The 22,919-nt window shown below is 38.7% G+C and overlaps 1 non-coding gene across 1 annotated transcript; it reads right to left on the bottom strand.

Annotated features, from left to right (window-relative positions):
* Positions 1 to 18,623: 18,623 nt before the first annotated feature.
* Positions 18,624 to 18,728, bottom strand: LOC126021611 (U6 spliceosomal RNA). The gene has a single exon (XR_007500112.1). It is a non-coding gene; the product is annotated as a U6 spliceosomal RNA (small nuclear RNA).
* Positions 18,729 to 22,919: the final 4,191 nt, after the last annotated feature.

Here is a 22,919-nt window from a genome sequence, read left to right on the forward strand (position 1 = left end):
GGTAAGGGGCCTGCCTTGCCTGCGCTAGCCTAGGACGGACCGCGGTTCGATCCCCCGGCATCCCATATGGTCCCCCAAGAAGCCAGGAGCAACTTCTGAGTGCATAGCCAGGAGTAACCCCTGAGCGTCACAGGGTGTGGCCCAAAAAACAAAAACAAACAAAAAAAAAATGAAAGCAAGTTTACAAAGAATTCCTTATCTGTGATCCCCGCTCTCAAGTTGAACTAAAGAGGGATTTTTTTTTTTTTTTTTTTTTTTTGGTTTTTGGGTCACACCCAGCAGTGCTTAGGGGTTACTCCTGGCTCTATGCTCAAAAATCGCACCTGGCAGGCTTGAGAGACCATTTGGGATGCCAGGATTTGAACCACTGTCATTCTGCATGCAAAGCAAACATCCTACTTCATGCTATCTCTCCAGCCCCTAAAGAGGTTTTGTGTATTTATCACAATGGTCATCTCTTGTGTTAACTTTCCCAGTAGAGATGTGGTCAAGTGTACAGTCCTTGGCTTTTTCATATCTGCACCAACACAACACAATACTGCCCAGACACAAGCACAAGGCACTGATGCAGGAGTGGTGCAAGTGAGCCTCTTTGTTCTTCCATGCTTCCTAGTTTCCACAATATTTTCAAGCAGAAAATATGGGACTCAGTTAACTATGGGCTCATTTTGTAGTATTTCTATAGAAAGATTGGGTCTTTGTGTTGCTTATCAAACTAAATATGAGAGGATTACCTTTTGTCTCAGAGAGATATCTTGCTAATTTAGGGACAATCTGCATTGTGAAGACCAATACCCTGTATGTTTTAGGGCCTTTTCCGTATTTTATTTGACTAAATCCTTATTATTGTTCATTATCTCTTTGTCTCCAAGGAACCCAAGATCTGGGGCAGATTGTATGGTGTTAGGAAAGTGTAAACTACCCAGTCTCTGAGAAAATCCAGGAATTAGCATGGATATCTAAAATGTAGACTTAGTCAGCTAAAATGGAGCCACAAGCAATAGTGGGCAAGGGGAAAACTAAGGCTTTCTCTTTCAGTACAGTTGAGAGGACGTCTAGGGAGGGACATCTTTCCAAATGAAAATACTGCTCTTTATGGATATGGTAAAAAAAAATCAGAACATACATTCAGTGCTATGGAAATGCAAACCAGAGCTTACATTGGAAAACAGGTTGGCATATAGCAACTAAGCTCTGAAGTCTGAGGTATTTATCCAAAACTGAGGTGAGAACTTTCATCCACTCCAAATTCTGCCCGTAATGGTTTATAACAATTTTACACATAACTGTCAAAAATTGGAAGCAAAACTCCCTTCTGGCGAAATGAATAAACAAATGGTACACATAAAATGGATTATTATGCAGTGATAGATAGTGCATTTCTTTTCATCAGCTTGTTTATTTTTATCAAGCCACAAAAAGACAGGGCAACAATTTAAGGAGGTATTGCTAAATAAAAGAAGACAAATTAGAAGAGGTAACTACTAAATTATTCTAACTATATGACATTCTGGAAAGGCCAAATAATATAAAATAATAAATATATTCTTGGATGCTCTGAATTCAGGGGGAAGTTTAAAATGGGTGAACAGATAGAACAAAGGCATCCTCAGGCCCAGAGCAATAGTATATTGGGGAGGACACATGTCTTGCATGTGGCTAACCAAGATTTAATCACTGGGATCCCATATACCGCCCTAAACCTGCCATGAGTAACTTCTGAGAGCAGAGCCAGGAGTAACTACGGAGCACTGCTAGACATGCAATCAGCATACCCCCAATAAAGGCATTTCAGAATGTGCAACTACTGAATATTATCCAGCAATAGAGAAAACATAACAAACTAGTCATGTTAATTCTACCTCCAGTCAGGATTGGCATTAATGACATGGATATCTTTTTTTGTTGTTGTTGTTTTGTGTTTTTTTGTTTTTGCTTTGGAGCCACACCCATTGATGCTCAGGAGTTACTCCTGGCTATGTGCTCAGAAATCGCTGCTGGCTTGGGGAGACCATATGGGACACCGGAGGATCGAACCTCGACTCGTCCTAGGACAGCACTTACAAGGCAGATGCCTTACCTCTAGCACCACTGCTCTGGCCCCAACATGGATATCTTAAAGTGAGTCATTGATAAGCCTCATTTCCCATATTTTTTACTTTAAGATTATCCAGACATAAAATCAGTTCCTATAAAATGAATTATAAAGGCAAATAATGACAAGAAGGCTACAAAGAATTAGGAGGGTTAACAAGATTAACTTTAAACATAAGCTTGAAAAATCAATTGGTCAATATACAATTGGTAACAACCTCTTCTGAGTTGAAACTTCCAGTTGCAGTAGCTCTCAAAAACTATTAAAAGCCAGTGAAACCTTGGGGTCAAAGTGATAACACAGTGGGTAGGATATTTCCTTGCATAACCCTGGTTCTATCCCCAGCATTTGATATGATCCCCTGAGCTTGTCAAGAGTAATTAATTACTGAGTTCAGAGCCAGGAGTAAGGCCTGATTGCCAGTAGGTGTGGCAACAAACAACAACATTAAGATGGCCAACGGTCATCATTTTAGCATTAAAATTTTAGATAAAATTAAAGCTAAATAATATTATAGCTAAACCTACTTACTATAATTACAAGTAAAATGAACAACAATTGAAAACAAGACTTGATCATTCTCTAAGTATAAGTGACACAAGCAAAACTGAAGTTAACTGTCCTCATCAGAAAAGCAAGGCATTCCTTGTTAACGCCTTGCAAGATCATAAGGAAAATAGACCTCATTTCCCCAAATTGACAACAGGTAGCAATGACGAGCCTCCAGCTTTAGGAAGACTTTAGTCTTCTACTCATCACATCAGAAACAGCTCTCTCCTACCTAGATGGGTGTTGCTTTCTCAGCCTCAATCCATACACTGACTTTTACTATATTTTCCTAATGAAAATACAGTTTAACTATATTGGTGATGCACTTGGTGCTCCTACTTCATTGCTTACATTTTGACAACTACCTGAAAATAAATCCCTCTGGAAAAAATGCATATTCTAAATGTATCAACTGAAAAGTTTGAAGAAGATTCTTAAAGATATAAAGGCATTGTTGCCCTTCCATGCTTTGTTCTGCTTTTCCACTTTTTGCTTCTAGAATTCTTAGGTTTAGATTCTCTCTCAGCTTCCTTCAGGCACTCACTAGGCCCAAGGAAACTGAAAGTCCAACCATTTTATCTGCGAAGTGGAGATAATATCATTTACTTCATAATGTCCCAGTAGCCTGATGCCTTTTGATTTCTGTGAAGTCTAAAATGCCCTCTCAGCATTTCCCAAAATTGCATCCTGGTAACTAATGAGATTCTTGTTTTGGTTTTGTTTTATCCCCAAGGAAGCTTCCAGATATACCCCATGCTCCAAACAAAATACGTGGTCTATTTTCTGCCAGATCTCGGGACCTCAGGGAAAGAGGGAAAAAAAAAAACAACCTTGTGAGAATCTGAAGCCAGATCTCATCAAGAAATGGAAGAAATGATCTATCTAGGGTATCAGAAAACACAAGGCTAAAGACAAAAGTTGGAATGGCACTTATCAGAGAGCAGAGGAGAAGGGTTATTGCTAGATCTCCCAGCATGCTTCATCAGACACACAGAAAATGTCTGAGGAGCTGTAGGAACTTGAGACTTGATCCACATAGCCACCGGAATTGAGTTTGTCTCTCTTGCCCCTGGGAGACCATTGCAGTGATCCCCGAGCTTTTATTTTACAGTGACTGTGGGTGGAAAGAAGACAGATACTTTCACTTTTGAATTAAATTTGAGAATCACCCCAATAAACAGTGGTCTGGCAAGGAACAAGTAGAATGGACCAGGAGGAAGAACAAAGTCTGAGGAAGCTTTGGACTTCATCCCTGAGACAAGATCATGGAAGGAGTATTCCCAATACACAACTAGGTTAGATACTTGATCTCACCTAAAGAAATTTGCAGTAGGCCTAACTCCTCACAGAGTCTCTCTGCTACATTGCATGCTGCCTGATTCCTCAACTTTTCCTCAGAGAAACTCAATACTTTTAATATACCTCAGTTTATCTCTTAACCCATGAAAAAGAATCAATATTCCATCAGCTCCTGATCCAACAATCAGAGCTGTTTAATATTTGAACACAAAGAAATGGTGCTTTCATCAAATGCTTTGCAGTAATTCGTGTACTTCTGTTCAACAAGATTAAATCTGATCTGTGCATTGATGGTCTTAGGAACAGGAGAGATTCCTTTAGCCTGGTATAATGTGTGTATAAGACAGTCACAAACAGGATGCAGAGCATGATCACTTGTTCGGGAACATTCCATTAATCAGATACACATAAGTCCAGTCCAAGATCAATGGGCAGCATGTTATCCTCTAATAAGCCTAATATTGTCCCTCATTAAAATGTCAGCATAGCATCTTCTTCCTTTGGGGGCAATCAGTTTGCGGGAGGTTTAGGGGACCCACTAGTGAGTCTCACCAAACCAGTCATAGGATCATAAGAGTCACCTTGCCTATAGGACTGTACCCAGAGATGCTCAGAACAAAACATAATCGGGAATGAGATGGACCCAAGCCTCAGTTGCTTTACTGCATTACCCCTGACCTCATCAGTGGCATCTTTGGATCACACATCCCCCTTTGAATTCTTCAGAAATTATCTTGCCAATCCTGAAATTTTTAATTCTATGAGTAGATGCCTTTGGAAGAACAGAAAAGTTGATTGAATCCCAAGTTTGATTGTTTCTTTTTGTTGTTGGTTTTTTTTAACGACATTTTAGGGGCTGGAGAGATAGCATAGGGGTAAGGCATTTGCCTTTCATGCAGAAGGTTGGTGAGAGCGATTTCTGAGTGTAGAGCCCTGCAGGAGTAACCCCTGAGCACTGCCGGGTGTGACCCCCCCCAAAAAAAAGACATTTTATATTATGTATATCTCTGTATGGATGATTTTTATTTCTTTACTGGCTGTAATCTATCTTTTAACAGACTTTTAAGATTTAAAAACAAAAGGCAAGGAGAGTTTGAGAATACAGTGATATTTGGGGACCTTCTGGTGATGCTCAGAAGGCCACATCCAGCAGTGCTTAGGAGGGAGGATGTGGTAATTCTTCAGATCAAGTCAGAATTGGTGGTAATTACCAATTATGTGCTATCTCTCTAGTACATAATTGTTGCTTTTTTGTTTTTGGTTTAAAGATGTCCCAAATAAGAACCATCTTAAATGTCTAGAGGGAATGAGTGCCAGTGTCAAGCTTTTCTCTTCGGAAAATCATCCTAGCTTCTAGGATGCGATTCTACATCCTTTCAATGCCACAATTATTTGGGAATCACTTAGAATATAGAAAGGGCAGCAGTGACTGAGGCCAATCCTGTCCATAAGTAGGTCCTTCCTCTTCAGATCTTGGCTAGGTAAAGAGATCAACAGATAACTGGATAAACTGGAGTGTAGGGCCTTCATTCATTTACCACATATTCTTGGTTCTGTCTTATAATTATTTAATTCCAGAACCTTCTATTAATCTTCAACTACCTCCCTTCATAAACTGGAGGACAGACAGTTACACTGATCTCTTAGCTCCTGATAAAACTCTTGGACATACAACAGTGACCCATAGAGAAACTTTTCCAGGGAAGTTCAAACCTTTAAAACTATTTCTTTACCAGAGAATTTGTGCTCTGAAATGAAGCTGATACTCGGGCTTTAGGAATCTGCTTTCCTATAAAAGGACAAAGCAATCTACCTATTCTCCTTATCTCCTTCTTTGACACTAATGCAGTTTTGAATAAAAAACAGTCACATTTCCACAATTCTTTCACCAATCTACACCTGAGTGTTAGCTCAATGCTTGAGCTCTGTGTGTGCAAGTCTCACCAAAGACTATTTAAATTCATAGGGTCAAAAACTGAAGAAGCATTGGACCGATAGATAAATTTTACTAGATATTTGAATTATATGATACATATTGTAAAAATTGTCATGGAAATTTGGAAAACAGCAGTCTAACTTACATGAAATAAAATTTTCAAGAATATCTGTTGGAACTTTTTTTTGCTTCACATTAAGTCCAAAAATAATCCAAGACTTCAAGAGTTCTTGCTTTGTATCTTCCCTACGTCACCAACAATCTCAGTGCATACATTTGGCTGTCTAGTTCATTTTCCTGCAATAATACTTATTTTAATATCTCTACCTAGCTTCCTAAAATGTACACTAATACACATTTTCTTCTGTGCAGTGGAGATCACTTTGACATATTAGATCACGTTGCCTTTTTCTTCCTAGTTCTTAGTATGATGATCACTTGTATTATGGTTGAAACAGAATTTAGGAGAGACACTGGAAAACAGTGAGTAACTCTGTAATTATTGAATTATGCCTTAGACACTGAATGTTGCACCACACATCTTCATTGATACTTATGAAGTAGTAGTTGGTATTTGACTCTGAGATCTTTTTCAGCTGGGTGGCAAAGTATATGTCATATTTTGTCATAGGATGTTGCCTTGAAATAAGACAACAGCCAGAACCAATGAAAATATTCAGGATTCACTGTTTTCACCATAAATATGCCCTCCAAAATTCCTTCTGTTTTTCTTCCTTGAACTCCACGAAGTGCCTGGCATTTGCTCCAATTTTTGTCATAACAGAAACAACTATAAAGAGAGAAATTTTAAAACAATCATAGTTAGTAGCTGTGTTCCAAATTATTTGAAACAGCGATTATTGCATCTTTATAGAATTAGAGAACAAGTTGAGGAGGAAAAAACTACTCAGATATAAGGCATAGATCACCCCATACATAAGGAGCTGTCTGTTTTGAAGACAATATACTAGATCCATAGGTTTTTACATGGTTTTGTCACTGAAACAATCCTTACTGCCAGGAAAATGCACTGTTTTCATTGATAACTTTATTTAAGAATCAAAAATGAGGGGCTAGAGAGATAGCACAGTGGTAGGGCATTTGCCTAGCACGCAGCCAATTTTGGACTAACGGTGGTTCGAATCTCAGCATCCCATATATCCTCATGCCTGCCAGGAGTACTTTCTGAGTGCAGAGCCATGAGTAACCCCTGAGCATCACTGGGAATGACCCAAAAACAAACAAAAAAGATTGAAATGATATTGGCACATGTGTATGCCTTAGAATTTCTGAATTATATTTCACACTAACTGTGTGACTTGCTTTATTTGTTATATTCATAAGGACCTAAAAACCTAGGAGTATCTGGGTTCAATTTACTATAAAACTCTTACCTAGACTCACTACAATAATGTTCTGAATGCCATGGACTAATCTCTGCCAAGATTAGAGGTCAGGTGGATGGGTTAGCACTACATTGGGCTCAGTTATCATTTTCTTCTGCCACGAATTCAAGCTCCAGGTGAGCTGGAAGATAATATAGTGGTTAGGGTATTGACTTCACACTTGTTCAACTTGGGTTCAATCCTCTGGAACTCCAAAGGGTCCACTGATCACTCCTATTGGACAAAAAGTCAGGAATGATCCCTGACTACCACTGGTGTGGCCACAAAACAAAACAAAATGAATCAAACAAACATAAAATAATTCTCTAGTACCCAGAAACAAAAGCCTCAAAAATAGCATGTTCCAATTCCAGCTGTAACTCTTTGTAATCTAAAAATTATAGGGAAACAAGTCTAAGAGCAGCCTTTTGTTTGTTACATTTGATGCTATCCAATTTGAGAATTGCTTGAAAGAGTCAATGAACTACTAAGCAATTCATCTTCAAAAGCTTTCTCCATGGACTGAAAATTGAACTCTCTGGTTTTATGTCACTTGGAGGATAAGGGCAGAATGTTCACAAAGGGACTATTTCTCAATTGCCACATTCTGGAACTGGAATATATGTTTAGACCCAATTTTGTGGAGTAACAAATTATATGTCCGAGTAATCCACAAAGTAGGAAGTTGTTTTTAAAAGATTCCTGGAGAGAAATCAAACTTAAAAATTATATTCCAAACTAAATCATAGTTGAACAACAAAAATATATGAGACATGAGTGTTATATTTACACAAACTTTTTATTCTCATGAGTTTCAAAATAATGGCGACATATTAGGTCTATTAAAAATAGAACCAGTCCCCAAGAGGAAGTTCACTGTAGAATGCACATACATGAAATGTGTGAGACACTGGGTTCCAGCCCCAACAACCCCCAAAAATGAGTACATATATAAAATAATAATAAAAATAACAAATCCCTGTAATTGAAACTAGGAAATTCTTGTTCTTTGAAATGTATTTGTTAGTTTGCATATTGTGTGCTACTAATATACTAATTACTGGTCATTTATTTTAAAATTAAATGACAAGTACATGAAACCCCCTTCTCAATTAGTTGGCAAACAATAACACAGAGTCATCAAATTTCACTAAGCTTAAGGGTAAATGCTAAAAAGCCTTTTGAAGCTTATCTTCTAAAAACTAAAAGTTGAGGGCATAGAGATAGTATAGAGGTTAAGGGTGGTGTAAGATAGTGTAGAGGTTATTTTCTTTATAAGCATCTGAGCTCTCTCTGATCCCTGGCACTATAGGAGGTTTCTAAACACCTCCAAGAATGATTCCTGAGCACAGAGCCAAGAGTAAGTGCTGAGTCTCAATGGAAATGGCCCCAAAATCCAAAAATAAAGTAAAATAAAAGACAAACTCCAAAAATTTGGGAAATCTTTGTGCTTTGAGATGATTAAAAAGAAATTAAGTTCTAAAAGGAATAAAGAATAATGGCAAAATTAAATGTGCCCTTTGTCAGCAAATACTGCTAGAAAGCAGAAAATAGCACTGAAAATTTTGGTGTAGACAACAATGCTATAGGAATCTGGTGTGTGGGAAACTATTGCACCATTGAATGAAAATACAGATGTTGCTAATGCAGCAAGATGCTAGTATTTGGGTGTATTAGGAATTCATTTTTAAAAATAAAACATACTGAAAAGCTATCTGTGAACCAACAGAATACCAGGAAAGATATAGTCCCAATACAAAATTATTTCTTAGACAAAAAATACAAAACAAAACAAAACAAAACAAAAATGCTTGATGGGAAGGGAAATTGTGTAAACAACCATTGTTGAGACAGCTGCTCTGGTTGGAATTAAGAGAAAATTCTGGATGGAGTCTCAGAGCCAACACAGGAGTGAATATTCAACGCTGCATTATTCATAAGCAAATGCAGCAAAATGCACAGTGCACTACAGGACATCATGGCTAGGGCTTGTTTAATTCCTTGTATTTATTTTAGGATGTGCCTAATTTTATACAAATAGCACAGTTAAAGTATATTAGGGTTGTGACATTTGTAGTGAGATGGTGAATGGTTTAAAAAATCTCCACTACCAGAGTTAAACCAGTTGTCTTGGCATAAAATGGCCTAAATAGCTGTGTTCCAAACTTACTTGTCTTTGTAAAGGTAACTCTTCCCTGGGTAACAGTGTTTTTAACTACTAATAAAAACGAACCATCTGTTTAGGGAAATAAATGCCAACAGAGGTCATATTTTGAACACAGTTGTATAATGACCACCAGGATTCAAATCATAGCATTGTTGGTGTTAGTATCATGCAGGTTGGCTGTGCTTGAGGTTCTTGATCTGGGAGGGAGATAAGAAAACTTACTTCACAGGATTGTAATCAGCATCTGATTAAATGATCATCAGAAAAGCCTCGCTTGGTGTCAGGCCAGTGTTAAACATTCACTCACTAAATATCAGTGGCTCTCATCATGGCCGTTTCCACCTCCCTGTCTGCTCTGTCAGGTTCTATGATGTGTGTGAACCTTGCAAAAATATTCTCCTAAACTGGAATTAGCACTACATCCCCCTCTGACTTCTAGGGGCTGTAGAGAAGGTGATTCCAAGAGCTCTTGGAGGCTAGGGAGGGGGATCAGTTTCTGGCTGCACCACCACAGCAACAGAAATCAAGGCCCAGGTGTGTGTTTCAGGTCATGAGAAGTGTCACTGGGCTTGCTGGCCCACCTCAGTCAGAGGTTGCAGGAATGGTTGAAGTCAATCCCTTCTATTTCATTGTGTGTTAGGCCACACCTGCCATGTTCAAGGACTCCTTGCACAGAGAGCTAGTGGAATGATTCTGTTCTTCTGTCAGCTCTGCTTTGGGGATTCCAGGTACCCATAATCTTCCCTTTCTAGGAATCTTCCATGTGGACTTTAGGTTCCAAAAGGAGATGAGATGCATTGAGAGACAAAGCAAACTTTACCTTTTACTCATACCTCCTGCTGGCTGAGACCTCACACTGACCTTACTGCTGGTTATATCCATTCTTCAGCCAGGATGGCAAGGCCAAGAATGCCTATCACCCAACAATATACAGGAGCCCTTCTAGCTATTTGATTCTTTTCATTGCAAAGGTGTATCCAGAGAGAACTTCTAGAGAAAGGGAGGTCCAATGATATTGGATATTGTAAAGCTCTTTCCTGACCATTTTTCAGCTATTCTCAGAGCCTCAATACTCCATAAACCATCATTAAATCTCTCTCAGCGTCATCTTCCAGAATATTCATGCACTCGTCAAAGATATGAGTTGCAGAAAAGCACTTTATTGGAAATGTCACTCTCCTGTCTGGGCCTCAGAAGTCTGATATTTTACCTAAGCTTGTTTGTCCAGCAAGTCCCTACAACACACTCCACAATGTCAGTATTTGCCAAGTGGGCGAGCTAACTCCCCTTGGGGTGAGACAGTGGGAGGGAGCACTAGAAGATGAGGACATGGCAGTTGCCTTCGGTAAAATTGGTGAACACTTTCTATTTGTTCTCTTAAAGAGAATAGATTTCCATGAGGGAATAATATTTTTTCAACAATAAAAATTATTCTTTTTTGGGAGAGGCCACACCCAGTGATGCTCAGGGGTTACTCCTGCCTACCTACCACTGCGCCACCACTCCAGCCCCTAAAAATTATTCTTTTGAGAATATTTTTATAAAAGGGTAATATTAAGTCTAGTATGTTTTGGAATCTCTTAGCATACATCTTTGTCTCTTGGCATGCCTCATTATAAGCATTAAGTATATTCTTAGTAGCTAATTGAAACTTATAGCAATAACTCTATAAACAGCTTTTGGAGATGCATTTTTCTATGCCCAGGATTTCTGGAGACCATAAGGATGGAAGAGCAAAATGAAACATGCCAAAAGCCAGCTGGAGATGTAGAGCCATTGTGAGGTGAAAACTTGGTCATCTGCTCATTGCCTTTAACCAGACCAGTGGGAACAAGAAGCCAAGCTGTTCTTCCACTAACATTAGGAACTTGAGCCTCAGGTCAATGCTATTGCCAGATCTCCTTCCCTTCTTCCCATTGGAGCACTCCCTTCTCACCTTGAACTCACTTCACAAGTCTGACATCCCCTTCCTCACAGCCCTCTCTGAAAGACCAAGCACTGGAACTGAGTCAATAAGACAGATCGGCAGCAACTCCTCAAAAAAGGAAACCTTCTCTCAAGGTTTTCTTAAGCACAATTGAAAAAGATCTACAAGGCTGAGCAAACAATTAGGGTTCTAAAACAGACTGTGTGACTGCTCCATCCTCGTTAAAAGATGAGAAAATGTAGGTTGAATTACCTTCCAGCAAATGCGATGGGAGAATGGGAGAATATAATCATAGGTATAAAAGACTTGATGAACTCCTCCCATTTCTCACAGGCTGCTACCTATTGTCATTCTTCTTTCCAGAGCAGATTCATACCCAAGACAGAGCAGAAGACGACTACAGAATTGGAAGCAGCATTTTCTTTTTCAAATTGCCCCTGAAGAGTCAATAAAAGTCTAATTTTTGGTGATTCAGACTGAGGAGTGAGCAGAGATCAATAGCCCTGGGCTTAGCATTTCATGTAATCGCTCTGACTTTTAGAAAGTGTGTGTACAACAGGAGCATTTCCTTAATCTCCCTGCTCTGGAAAATTTTATATGCAGATGTTTCTTGTTCACATACCTGGAGAATGCATCGTTTGCCATCTGAAAGGCTCGAAAACCTGAGCCCTAACATTTCAACTTAATTGTTAATTAAAATATAGCAAATAGGATTTGTTGTTTAGTTTCCAAAGCTCAACAAGTTATTTTGCAGAATCTTTTGCCAGTGGAATGTGATATATTTGTATTGTCCAATTTGAAGGTCACTGGCTGCTCTTTAGAATGGCACACGGAAGCTTGTTGGAGGAAATTTAAAATGATACACAAGTATTTATATTTTATACCAAACTACTGATTTAAAAAAGCATTCAAGAAGGGCTGGAGAGATGCTACAGGGGTAAAGGCATTTCCTTTGGCACTGCATGATACCAGTAGTATCTCATTAGCAGGTCTTCAGAATGAATCTAAGATATTGCACCAAGAATCACTCTTGAGCACTGCTTAGAAGATCTCCCACAAAAAAAGCATATAAAAGGAGCCAAAAAACAGGATATGTGCTATGGAGGTCTCCAGCAAATAAGCATCATAGGGTCTGACTTGGGAGGTCCCTAAACACTGCAGGGATACCCTCTACAGGGCCCTAACACTGAACCTCTTCCCATCTGTCTACATATCACTAGGCATGGATCTCAGATCATTTAAGCACTGCTTAGGAGGCCACCCCAGAAAGAAAAATTAATAAGATGTGGCTGAAGAAAATCCTTCTGCAGTCATAGTCCCTCACTACCAGGGCTCCATAGCAGGCCAAGCATCTCTTCCTTCTATGTAGCTTCTGGCCCTGTTGCATTTACTCTCTTGTCTTGGGAAATGCAAGTCTCCAACCAAACATGAACCAATTCCTTGCACCCAGGTAGGCTATCAAGATCTAGGATAGGTCCAGGGTTAGGGCAGGTGGAGCGTCTACACTGCAATGTGAGGCTGAGTTTGACCCACATGCCTTCAGCCACCTAAAGGAGCATCCTGTCTCCAGATCATCTATTCTAGAAAGTCAAACTCTTAAAGCAACTGCCTGGCAATCAATTGACCCCATTTCTTTTATTTTTTGTTTTTGTTTCAGCCACATCCGGCATGCTCAGGATTTACTCCTGGCTCTACACTCAGGATTTACTCCTGTTGATGCTCACAGGGTCATATGGGATCAAGTCCAGGCCTGTTGCATGCAAGAAAAAATGCTTTGCCTCCTGTACTTTCACTCTGGCCTCAATTCCAATTCCTGCCACCACAGGGTCTACTGAACATCTCTGGATGCAGCACTGAGGCCCCTAATAGCTAGGTGCATTTCTGGGAAGGTGCCAATGTTTTCTGAGCATCCACACGTGGGAAACCCCAAAATAAATGAATTAATGAAAAGAGCAAAACACTTGGGCTTACAGATTTTTATCTCTGATCCCACTTAAGCCATCATCATGTCCATTTCCACTCAGTTCCTTGGCTAACCTTCAGTGATAATAAAATATTATACCAATTGCAGTTCGCCTGGACTCAGGATACAGCCTGGGATCTGGGTAGAGACAACCATCAACCCTAAAATGCATGGTATTTCCTTGAGGAAGCCTCTATTATCTTATTTCAGAAATTTTCATTTCAGAAATGCCAGGAGTAGCTCTTCATGTCCCAAACTAGAACAAACTCCTGATTAAATCTTGGCCAATGACATCTTATTTTATATTATGCCCACGGTAAAATTCAAAACCAAATTTGTGCCTGCACTCACACAATTACGAGGCAGATGAGGTCCACATAATTGAGGTCCAATTTTCCTCTGAAATCTATACTTCCTATTCTAATTTCTGCTTTTGAATTTTAATTTTCTTCAAATTTACGTTTTGCCATTTCCTTCCCAAGTACTGGGAATTTATTTATGAAACAAAGCAGTGTATAAATAGAAGTAAATGGGTACAAAAGCTCATAAAATTGGAATTGAAAATATAATTTGTCCACAAGCTACAGGCCCATGGCTCCATTTACATAATTTTTGATACTCTCATATTTATAATCTCATTCTGGTGCTCCTCTTAATCCTTGAGTTATACAAAACCCTCCTATGAACTAAATTTTCCTGATAATAAACCATGTTGGCATTTGAACCAGTATCTGACCTCTCCAATGCATGCTAAGATTTTTACATAGTCTAGATATTCAGACTATACTCCTCTCTAAACTCAATAATTCTTAATGTGCACAAGCCAAGAGTTTAGAGAATCCATTACCCAACTACATATGGATATGCCTTCCACAAAATTCTTCTAGCTCAGTGTTCTTCTTTTCAATATGAAGTAGTAAACAGGTATTATCTCATGACCTATATCACTATAGATTTTTTTCCTTTGTGTTCCATCCTTTAGATGCGCAGTTAGTTTTCCCCACCAGTGTATTAAGTGTTTTTCTTTTTGAGGCATTTAAGCATGTGCCTTTTTAAGAACCATGCAGAGGAAGAATGAGAGAGCACAGAAAAGGAAATCTCCCCCAAGTGCAGTTACACACATAAATATCAAGAGCAAACAACAATATCCTTTCATTGGGTTGACATTTAAAGAATTGCATTTCTTTTGCTGACCCTCTGAAGGTTTCTAACCTAGTTGCATGAACCTGTGGCAAAAGATAGTACCTTGATGGCCACAGATCAAAATAGCATTATCGCACCAAACACATGGTCTTCAAGCATGCTCAGCCTCAAAGGCACAAGAAGTCTAAAGCATTTTTACTATTTAAAATTTTATTTTAGCTTTCAGCATGTGTTTCTACAGGGAATCACTAAGCACTTAACAGTTCATTAAACAAGGTGGCCATGGTCAATGCCCCTCAGACTAGACAGACCAAGACAGACCCACACCACATTGATACTGCAGAATTGTTTGTTCTGCATAAATATCTGCATAAAAAGTGTTAATTGCAGGCCATGATTTTATACTAGACAAAGAAAACAGAAATGGGAAAAAGTGGGGAACAAAAAGACTAAAGAGTAAACAGAAAAAAACAAGGGAAGGGGATTCACTTCCTTCATTCGACAGTTAAGTAAACTGAGTCTTGCTTGCTTTGAAGATGGAGCCCAAGTAGTGGATGTGTGTAAGCTAGCCTTATAGTGGTCCAATGCCAGTCTATTATATAGCATCACTGTGTCTTCACAAACAGAGATTCAAAAAGGAAATTTCAAGAGGCAGCAGCATTATAAGTGATCGTTAGGATCATTATGTTAAGCATCATTATGGAAGTGTTATGATGCAATTAACATCGTATCCAAAATTCTGTAGTTGAGTGATCGGTGATTACAAGAAGACACTACACTGACAGATTTTTAAATGTTTAGAAATATTATGCCCTACTGAAGCCACAGATGCTGCACCCATCACCCACAATCACCACTTTGCCTATGGTTTGTCTTCATCACTCCTCTACAATTCTCTGCAGAGACACCAATATTACCAAAACTCCAGATATGCCAGTACTGAAGCTGATACCACCAGGAATTTTTTGGATTGAGTGTGGGCACACTTCCTCACCCACACCACCTTCTCTTACTTCCTGAAAATCTGAAAACACACCTTATAAAGGCCACAGTATCAGCAATAGTGCTTGGAATTCCCAGACCGTACAACTACAAATTCAGCTGTATGACAACTTCATTTTTATTTAATATTGTCATCTTCATCAGAACACACCAATTTAGATATCATTGTGTAGCTGAAGTCATCTAATGTTCAGAAACAAATGAAGTAACAGAAAGTAACAAGGCATCGACACCTTACCATTAGCGCCACCTTTCTGGCCACTTATTTCTCTTCTTTAAGAATTTTTTCCCACTTACGTAGAAATAACTGGTAATATGTTTCTCATTTGACATGTTTCCAAACTATATAAACTATATGATATAAGTTCTTTAAATAAAGTTTCTTTATATTCATATATAGGATCAGAAATACAATATAGAAAGAGCAATGGCTACATTATAAAAATTATAATAAAAATTAAAAGGTATTATTAAGAGCCCAGAGCAGTGGCACGAAGCAGTAAGGTATCTGCTTGCTGGTGCTTGCCTAGGGAAGACTGCAGTATGATCCCCGGCATCCCACATGGTCCCTCAAGCCTGGAGTGATTTCTGAGCACACAGCCAGGAGTAACCCGAGTGTCACCGGTGTGGCCCAAAAAAAAAACAAAACAAAAGAAAACAAAGTTACTAAAATTATGCTGGGGCCGGGAAGGTGGCGCTAGAGGTAAGGTGTCTGCCTTGCAAGCGCTAGCGTAGGACAGACCGTGTTTCGATCCCCCCCCCCATCCCATATGGTCCCCCCAAGCCAGGGGCGATTTCTGAGTGCATAGCCAGCCTGAGCATCAAATGGGTGTGGCCCAAAAACCAAAAAAATAGATTTATGTTGCTCTGACAATATTTATATCTTGTATGCAGCATTCTAATTTTTTAGTTCATTCTAAAGCCCATTTCTCTCTGGGCTTTAGACTACAAATGTTAATTTGTGTGTCAAATTCTCATCATTCACAATAAAAGCAAGAACATCTAAAAGAAGGGAAAGCATCCCTTTTATGCTCTGAAAGAATATTTTCCAAAATGAGCACCAAACCCCACGTGCCAGTATTTTGAGGATGAGATGCAAATTTTCTGTGAATTTTTGAAACGTTGAAATCTGAGAACTATTTTAGCCACAGGGGCTTTCTTGAAGCATATTCACTTTAGAACATGTATGAAAACAAAAGCTCCAAAGAAAAAATTAAGAAGTATGTAAATAGTGTTGCATTGTGGAAAGCATTATTACCAATGAAAACGAAAACTGGTAAAGAAAATTCAATATTGCACTGAGTTTAATAAAGCCAGTCACCACCCCTCTACACTTAACAATAAAGGAGTCTCAGAAAATGATAGTTTGGCAGTGTGACCATTGTAAGCTATGCATAGGCAATAAAACATTCAGAAAGCTAAGGTTTGTGTTCCTTTTGATTTATTAATATTGATAGCAAAAGTGCTTGCATAGCACATGGATCCCTCTTCCAAATAACATGAAAGATTTTCTTTAGACTTGTTTCATATGTATAACAAATAATTATTGTGAGCTCGCAAGTACCCAGTTATAAAGATTCATGGGTATGTATCCGTGATGCCTTCCATGATATTTGGAGCCTGGGAAGCACAGAAACACAGAAGCATCACTAATCTTTTCTCATTAGCTTTACCAGAGTTCCCATTAGACCAGTGGCGAGCCACATGCGGCTCTTTCCACTTTTTAATGCCGCTCTTCAGTGTGCCCGGCAGCTGCTCCAGGAGTCAGGACTCTGCTCCTAGCCTCTGTCAGAGTGTGCCCTGTGCGCAGCCCCAGAGGCCGGCTCCACACAGCTCTGATCTGAACCAAGGCCAATGTTCACATTAGTGTTTGTGACTTTCTCAGTCATTGTCAGGATGTAATTTTCTCTACATTGGAACGCAACTTTTATGGAATTTAATGTTATCGATAAATACTATCTTTCTAAAGTTTTTGTTTTATTAGTTGTGTTATTTGTATCCTCCCGACCTATGTGGATACTTGCATGCAGAATATTCTCAATAAAAACTTATTGATACTAAAAACAGTGTACCATCCTATGTATTTTCGGTTTTAAAAATGTGGCTCTCTTCCCCTGATTCAATGTTAATATGTACCTAAAATACTACTGTGAAAGATATGTAAGCCAATATGATTAAAATAAAAATTAAAAATATTAAAAAATGTGGCTCTCAAAATAAATTTCAATTATGGTTTTGGCAAGATTTGGCTCAGTTGAATAAAAGGTTGCCCACCACTGCATTAGACTAATGAGAACAAACAAAATTACGACATCACTGTGCAAGATTTGAATTACCTCTGGTGGAAACTCTAGAGTAGCATCCCATAAAGCTAATGGGCTAATACTCCAAGTAACCCAAGGAGCAATCCTGCATGGACCATCCACAGAAAGAACACAGTAAATGCTCCTTTATTTGCCCCAAAGTTTTGAAAAATCTGGTGATGAGAAATTTACCTTAGTTGGAATAGTAAATTAACCTATCTTGACCTTGTCTTAAGTTTTCCTGGGCTTGTAGGGCCCCATCAGCTCTGGACCATTCTTCTTCAACACCACAGCCTGATATGTCAGATGAGAATTTACTCCATTTCTTAGTCCTCTTACACATTTGTTAGCTACAGCACCACTCCCCATGTGCCTTCAAACCAGAAGACTTGTCACCTTTGCTTACCTAAAGAGTCATTATTCATTTCTTCTCATCTAATGTCACCAAAGAAATTAACTTCCAACCCATTTTGCTAGCTTTTCTAGCAAAATATTTAATGAGTTCTAATTTTATAAATTTTCAAAAAGTTTTTTATCAGAGCCTGAGTGGTGGCACAAGTGGTTAGGCATCTGCCTTGCCCGCACTAGTCTAGGACAGACTGTGGTTTGATCCCCCAGTGTCCCATATGGTCCTCCAAGCCAGGAGCAATTTCTGAGCACAAAGCCAGGAGTAACCCCAGATCATCACCAGGATTGGCTCAAAAACAAAAATAAAATAAAATGAAGTTGTTTTTTTTTATCAGGTCGGAGTGGTTGCACAGTGGGTAGAGCATTTATGTCTGGCTTTCTTCAACTGTGTTCCACAAACAGGATTCTAAATATTTTTAAAATGGGGACTTGGTTGTTTTTTTTTTTTAAATATGGAAGGGTTCACGAATTTGTGTGTCATCCTTGCACAGGGGCCATGCTAATCTTCTCTGTATCGTTCCAATTTTAGTATATGTGCTAATGAAATAGAGTTGCTTTAAATTCTTTTAACAAAAAAAGTTCATGAGTCCCTGTTAAAATCTTGCACCTAATTACAGGGTGCATTAATTTATATATAGCAAACATGCAACTAATCAATCTGATAAGGAATTATACAACCCTTTGCTATATTTCCTTTGCTCCTATGATCACTTTCTGAGCTAAATGTAGGATTTATTTTTTTGAGGGGGTCAATTTGATATTTATATGAATGTCTTTATTTTCCATTCTTTGAGCTATGATGTAATTGGATTTACTTTAATTAAAGAACTACTAAATAATCCTGGTTGTACTACCCATGAATGATGATTGCATTTCAATTTTATATTAAGTACTATTTACTATGCATTTGGTTTATTTCATATTGAAAAACAGCTATCCATATTAATGATCTTTTATTAGATTTTTCTAGATATGTTTTCCTCACTCTTATAAGACCTGTTTTCTTTTCTTTTTTTATATTTAAAAGTATTTATTTTAAGTAAAATTATTTTATTTTCTTTTTTTATATAATTTTTATTTTGATCATAGTGGTTTACATGTTGACAATAATATTTTAGTTAAATATTTACATAACATCAGGGGGGATTCTCATCACCAAATTGTCTTCCCTTCACCTCTGTTTTTGTCATATCTCCCATATCCACTTCCCTCACCCCCAGGGCTGCTAGAATATGTGGTCCCCTATGTACCTATCCTACCACATAGTAGTCTTGCATCTGATTGGTCTAGGTGTCTCCCTAATTTCCCCCTCTAACTGGGAGGTAGGCCTAGCTAGTTAATTTTGCGTGGTTTGGTCTGAAGAAGAGAAAAGTAGTAAACTGGGATAAAAATCTAATACTCCAAAAGTGGGCAGAGTCCTTCTAGAGGTTCTCATCATCAATTTGGGGGGTGATGGAGAAAAAAGAAAATGAAACATTCCATCAGTACAAAACAAAAACAAAAAAACAAAAAAATAAAAAACCAAAACAAAACAAAACAAAAAAAAAAGTGTCCATTATCCAGTGAGGACTCCAACAATAATGGTAAGCACCACACATGCACAAAACAAAAACAAAAACAAAAAACAAACAAACAAAACAAAGCAAAACAAAACAAACAAACAAACAAAAAAAAAAGCAAAAACCGCCATGGTCTTGATATAAGAAACATGACTTAGCCCATAAAGAAAGAAAAGAAAAGAGGAGAAAAAACTAGGAATATCTGGGGACAACAGCTTCAATAACCACACCTACACAGAGAAATCGATCAAAAAATAGTTATGTAAGTAAAAATAATAGTAATAATAATAAATGAAGGTACAAAATAATATATAATAAGTAAACAATGCTTTGTGCTTCTTTTTTTTTTCCTCCTGCCCTGGCACAGTAAATGTTGGGGTCATTCGAAAAGGAATTCACTTGGTCTAAGAGTTATGGGTTTCTCCGCCCTTGGAATATATTGTCATGGGATCAACTATAGACTCTGTTCAGGATCATTTACTCTCCCGGTGGTCTTTTGTCATGTTTGGGAGACTTCCGTTCTGTTCTGGGTGGTACAAACAGACCTCTGTGTCTTGAGATCTCAGTATTTGCACAAATTCAGGATTGGGATTTATGATGACGTCAGTCTTTGTGGTTCAGGAGTTCTGTTCCCTCATTGTCATTTTAATCCATCTTCTGTGGTTGGTGGTCTTGGTCTTTGCACTGTACCTAGGATGGCACTTTGGATAGCATCTTTCTTTGTGCTTCCAGAAGCCAGATTCCTTTACGATTGTCTCTGCTAGACCTTTGGAAGTGGGGTTCATGGTTGTTGTGCAGGTCGTAGTTCAAACCCTAGACTAGGGCTTTTTTATTGGTCCCACAGTGTATACCGTCTGGTTATGGTTCTAGCAGCCAGTCATCTGTAAATCGTGATCTTGGCTTTTGGATCTAGCAAAGGGTGACAGGTCTTCTGATTTTGTCTTATTGTTAGCTGGTAAGGTAGGGTAACCTGCTCTTAGATCAAGTTGTTCCCATTTTCCTCGTTGTCAGCATGTCGTACTGGAGCTGGGACTTGATGGTGACCCTGCCGTATTAAGGCTGTCCTGGCTGGGATTTGTTTCTTGTAGTTGTCATGGAGGACTGTGCCGTTTCTATGTCTTGGACCCAGGGTTCAAGGCTGGATGGATGGTATCTAATCATCTGAGGTTTAAGTTGATTCCACATGACATTTTTTCCAGGTAGGAGATATCCCTGTATTGTAAACAACTATGAGTTCCCATCTCTAGTATATAGGAGCTCTTTTTTGTATGTAAGATTTCCCCTTTTTTTTAATGTGCCTTTGCAGGGGGAAATGGCGCTACATTCATTATATTGTCGGTGTCTTTGGGGGTGGACAAAGGGGAAAACCAAAACAGGTCACATACCCAGAGAATGTAAAAAAAAGAAGAAAAAATAATAAGAATATATATATATATAGGAATAAGAATATATGTGTTCTCATATGTATGTGTAGGACCGACGCATTTAAAAAATATATAGTAAAAAAACAAACAAACAAAAAAAAAAACAAAACAAAAAAAAAAACGAAATAAGGAAGTATTTAAAGGACCAAAGTGATGCAATAGACTACTTGACATTTGGGAAAAAGCAAGTAAAGGGGTGGTGTAATACAGGTCTTATGCTTATGTTGGGAGTACAGTTTTTCTCATTGTCTTTTGGGTTTTTCTTGTGGTGTGTGGGTTCTCCGGCACTTTTCCATCACGCCCCCTGACCTTCTTCAGATTGGCAAATGGTTTGCGGCAGGGAGGTCCTGGAGGAGATCTTGCCTTGGGGCTACTTTGGGGAGTAAGACCAGTTTCAAGTAGTAGTCCACATTAGGGGGAGTTGATAGGGAGGGCCGTGCAGCATGAGTCCGCAGGGGAGTTGGCTGCCTTTTCTTGCAGGAGGCGAGGTGTGGGATTGACTGGGTGTTACTTCGCTTGGGTGCTGGGTACTGAATCGTTGGGGTAGGAGGTTGCCTAATAGATAATCTTGTTGCCTAATAGATTAAGGACTGAGGGTGAAGAGTTTTAATATGGTGGGAGGTCTGGATGGGAGTGGAGGGTGGAGGGATAGTTGGATTTCCAGAGGGGGGAAAGGAGAAGGCATATGGGAGGGGTAGGAAGGGAGAAAAGAGAAAATACCTTGGGAAGAAAGGGAGAAGAGAAAGGAGAAAAAGTAAAGAAAAGAATAAAAAAGGAAAAATAAATAAATAAATAAATAAAAATTAAAATGAAAGTGGTGAGAAGAGAGGAGAGAATAGCAAGGGGATGCTAGTTTGCTTGAATGTGTTCGATGAATAGGGCATGTAGTTTGAGTCTGTACGTCGCTGTTACTGCTTCGGTGGTCTGTCTGGTCACGTGCTTCAATCCCTAAAAGAAGGTATAACCTAGAGATAAAGTGTATGTTAGAGAGTTTTCTCGGGGCTGCCTTGTAGTGCAGACTAGGTATGGTATCTCGTGTGGTATCCCGAGCTGCCATCTTAGCTTGTCCGCCTTTTGTATCTAAGAACACCTGTGGACAGAAAAGCTGAGAGGTTATTTTAAATATAGTAAGATAGAGGCATTAATACATAGTGTTATGGGATGTTTCCATTGGAGTCAGTGGTTTGCCGTGGTATTCTTTACCTATGTTCCTATATACGATCTCTGAAGGATTATTGTGGGCCATTGTTGTAGAAGGTTGATTACATACCTGTTCTCTCTATGCTGCTGTTTCTGGTGTTGCTGTTTTCTTTGTGGTATAATGTGTAGTCAAAAGTTTGCGTTGTTCCTTTTTCATGTATTTTGGGCACTGTTCCCATGTACATGTCGACTATTCCAGTGTTTGGAGTTTCTACCGTTAGACCCTGTTATTTGATTATTAAGTATTAGTTGTGTTTGAGATGTATGTTCTATGTGCTTCAGAATAGTGCTACCATTCTGTGTTTATCTTTTGTCTTCTGACTTACTTCGTTTAACATAACATGATCTAGGTCCATCCACGTTGCTGCAAAATCTGTGATTGTATCGTTTCTGACTGCCATGTAGTATTCCATTGTGTATAGATACCACATCTTAATGATCCATTCATCTGTTGTTGGACATCGCGGTTGGTTCCAAGATTAAGACCTGTTTTCTTATGTGTAAACTACAACTCTAGTGAACAGCATTTAGTTAGATGTGCTTTTTACTCAGTGTTGAA

Source organism: Suncus etruscus, chromosome 10 (genome assembly GCF_024139225.1).
Source record: "Suncus etruscus isolate mSunEtr1 chromosome 10, mSunEtr1.pri.cur, whole genome shotgun sequence".
NCBI classification, from domain to species: Eukaryota; Metazoa; Chordata; class Mammalia; order Eulipotyphla; family Soricidae; genus Suncus; species Suncus etruscus.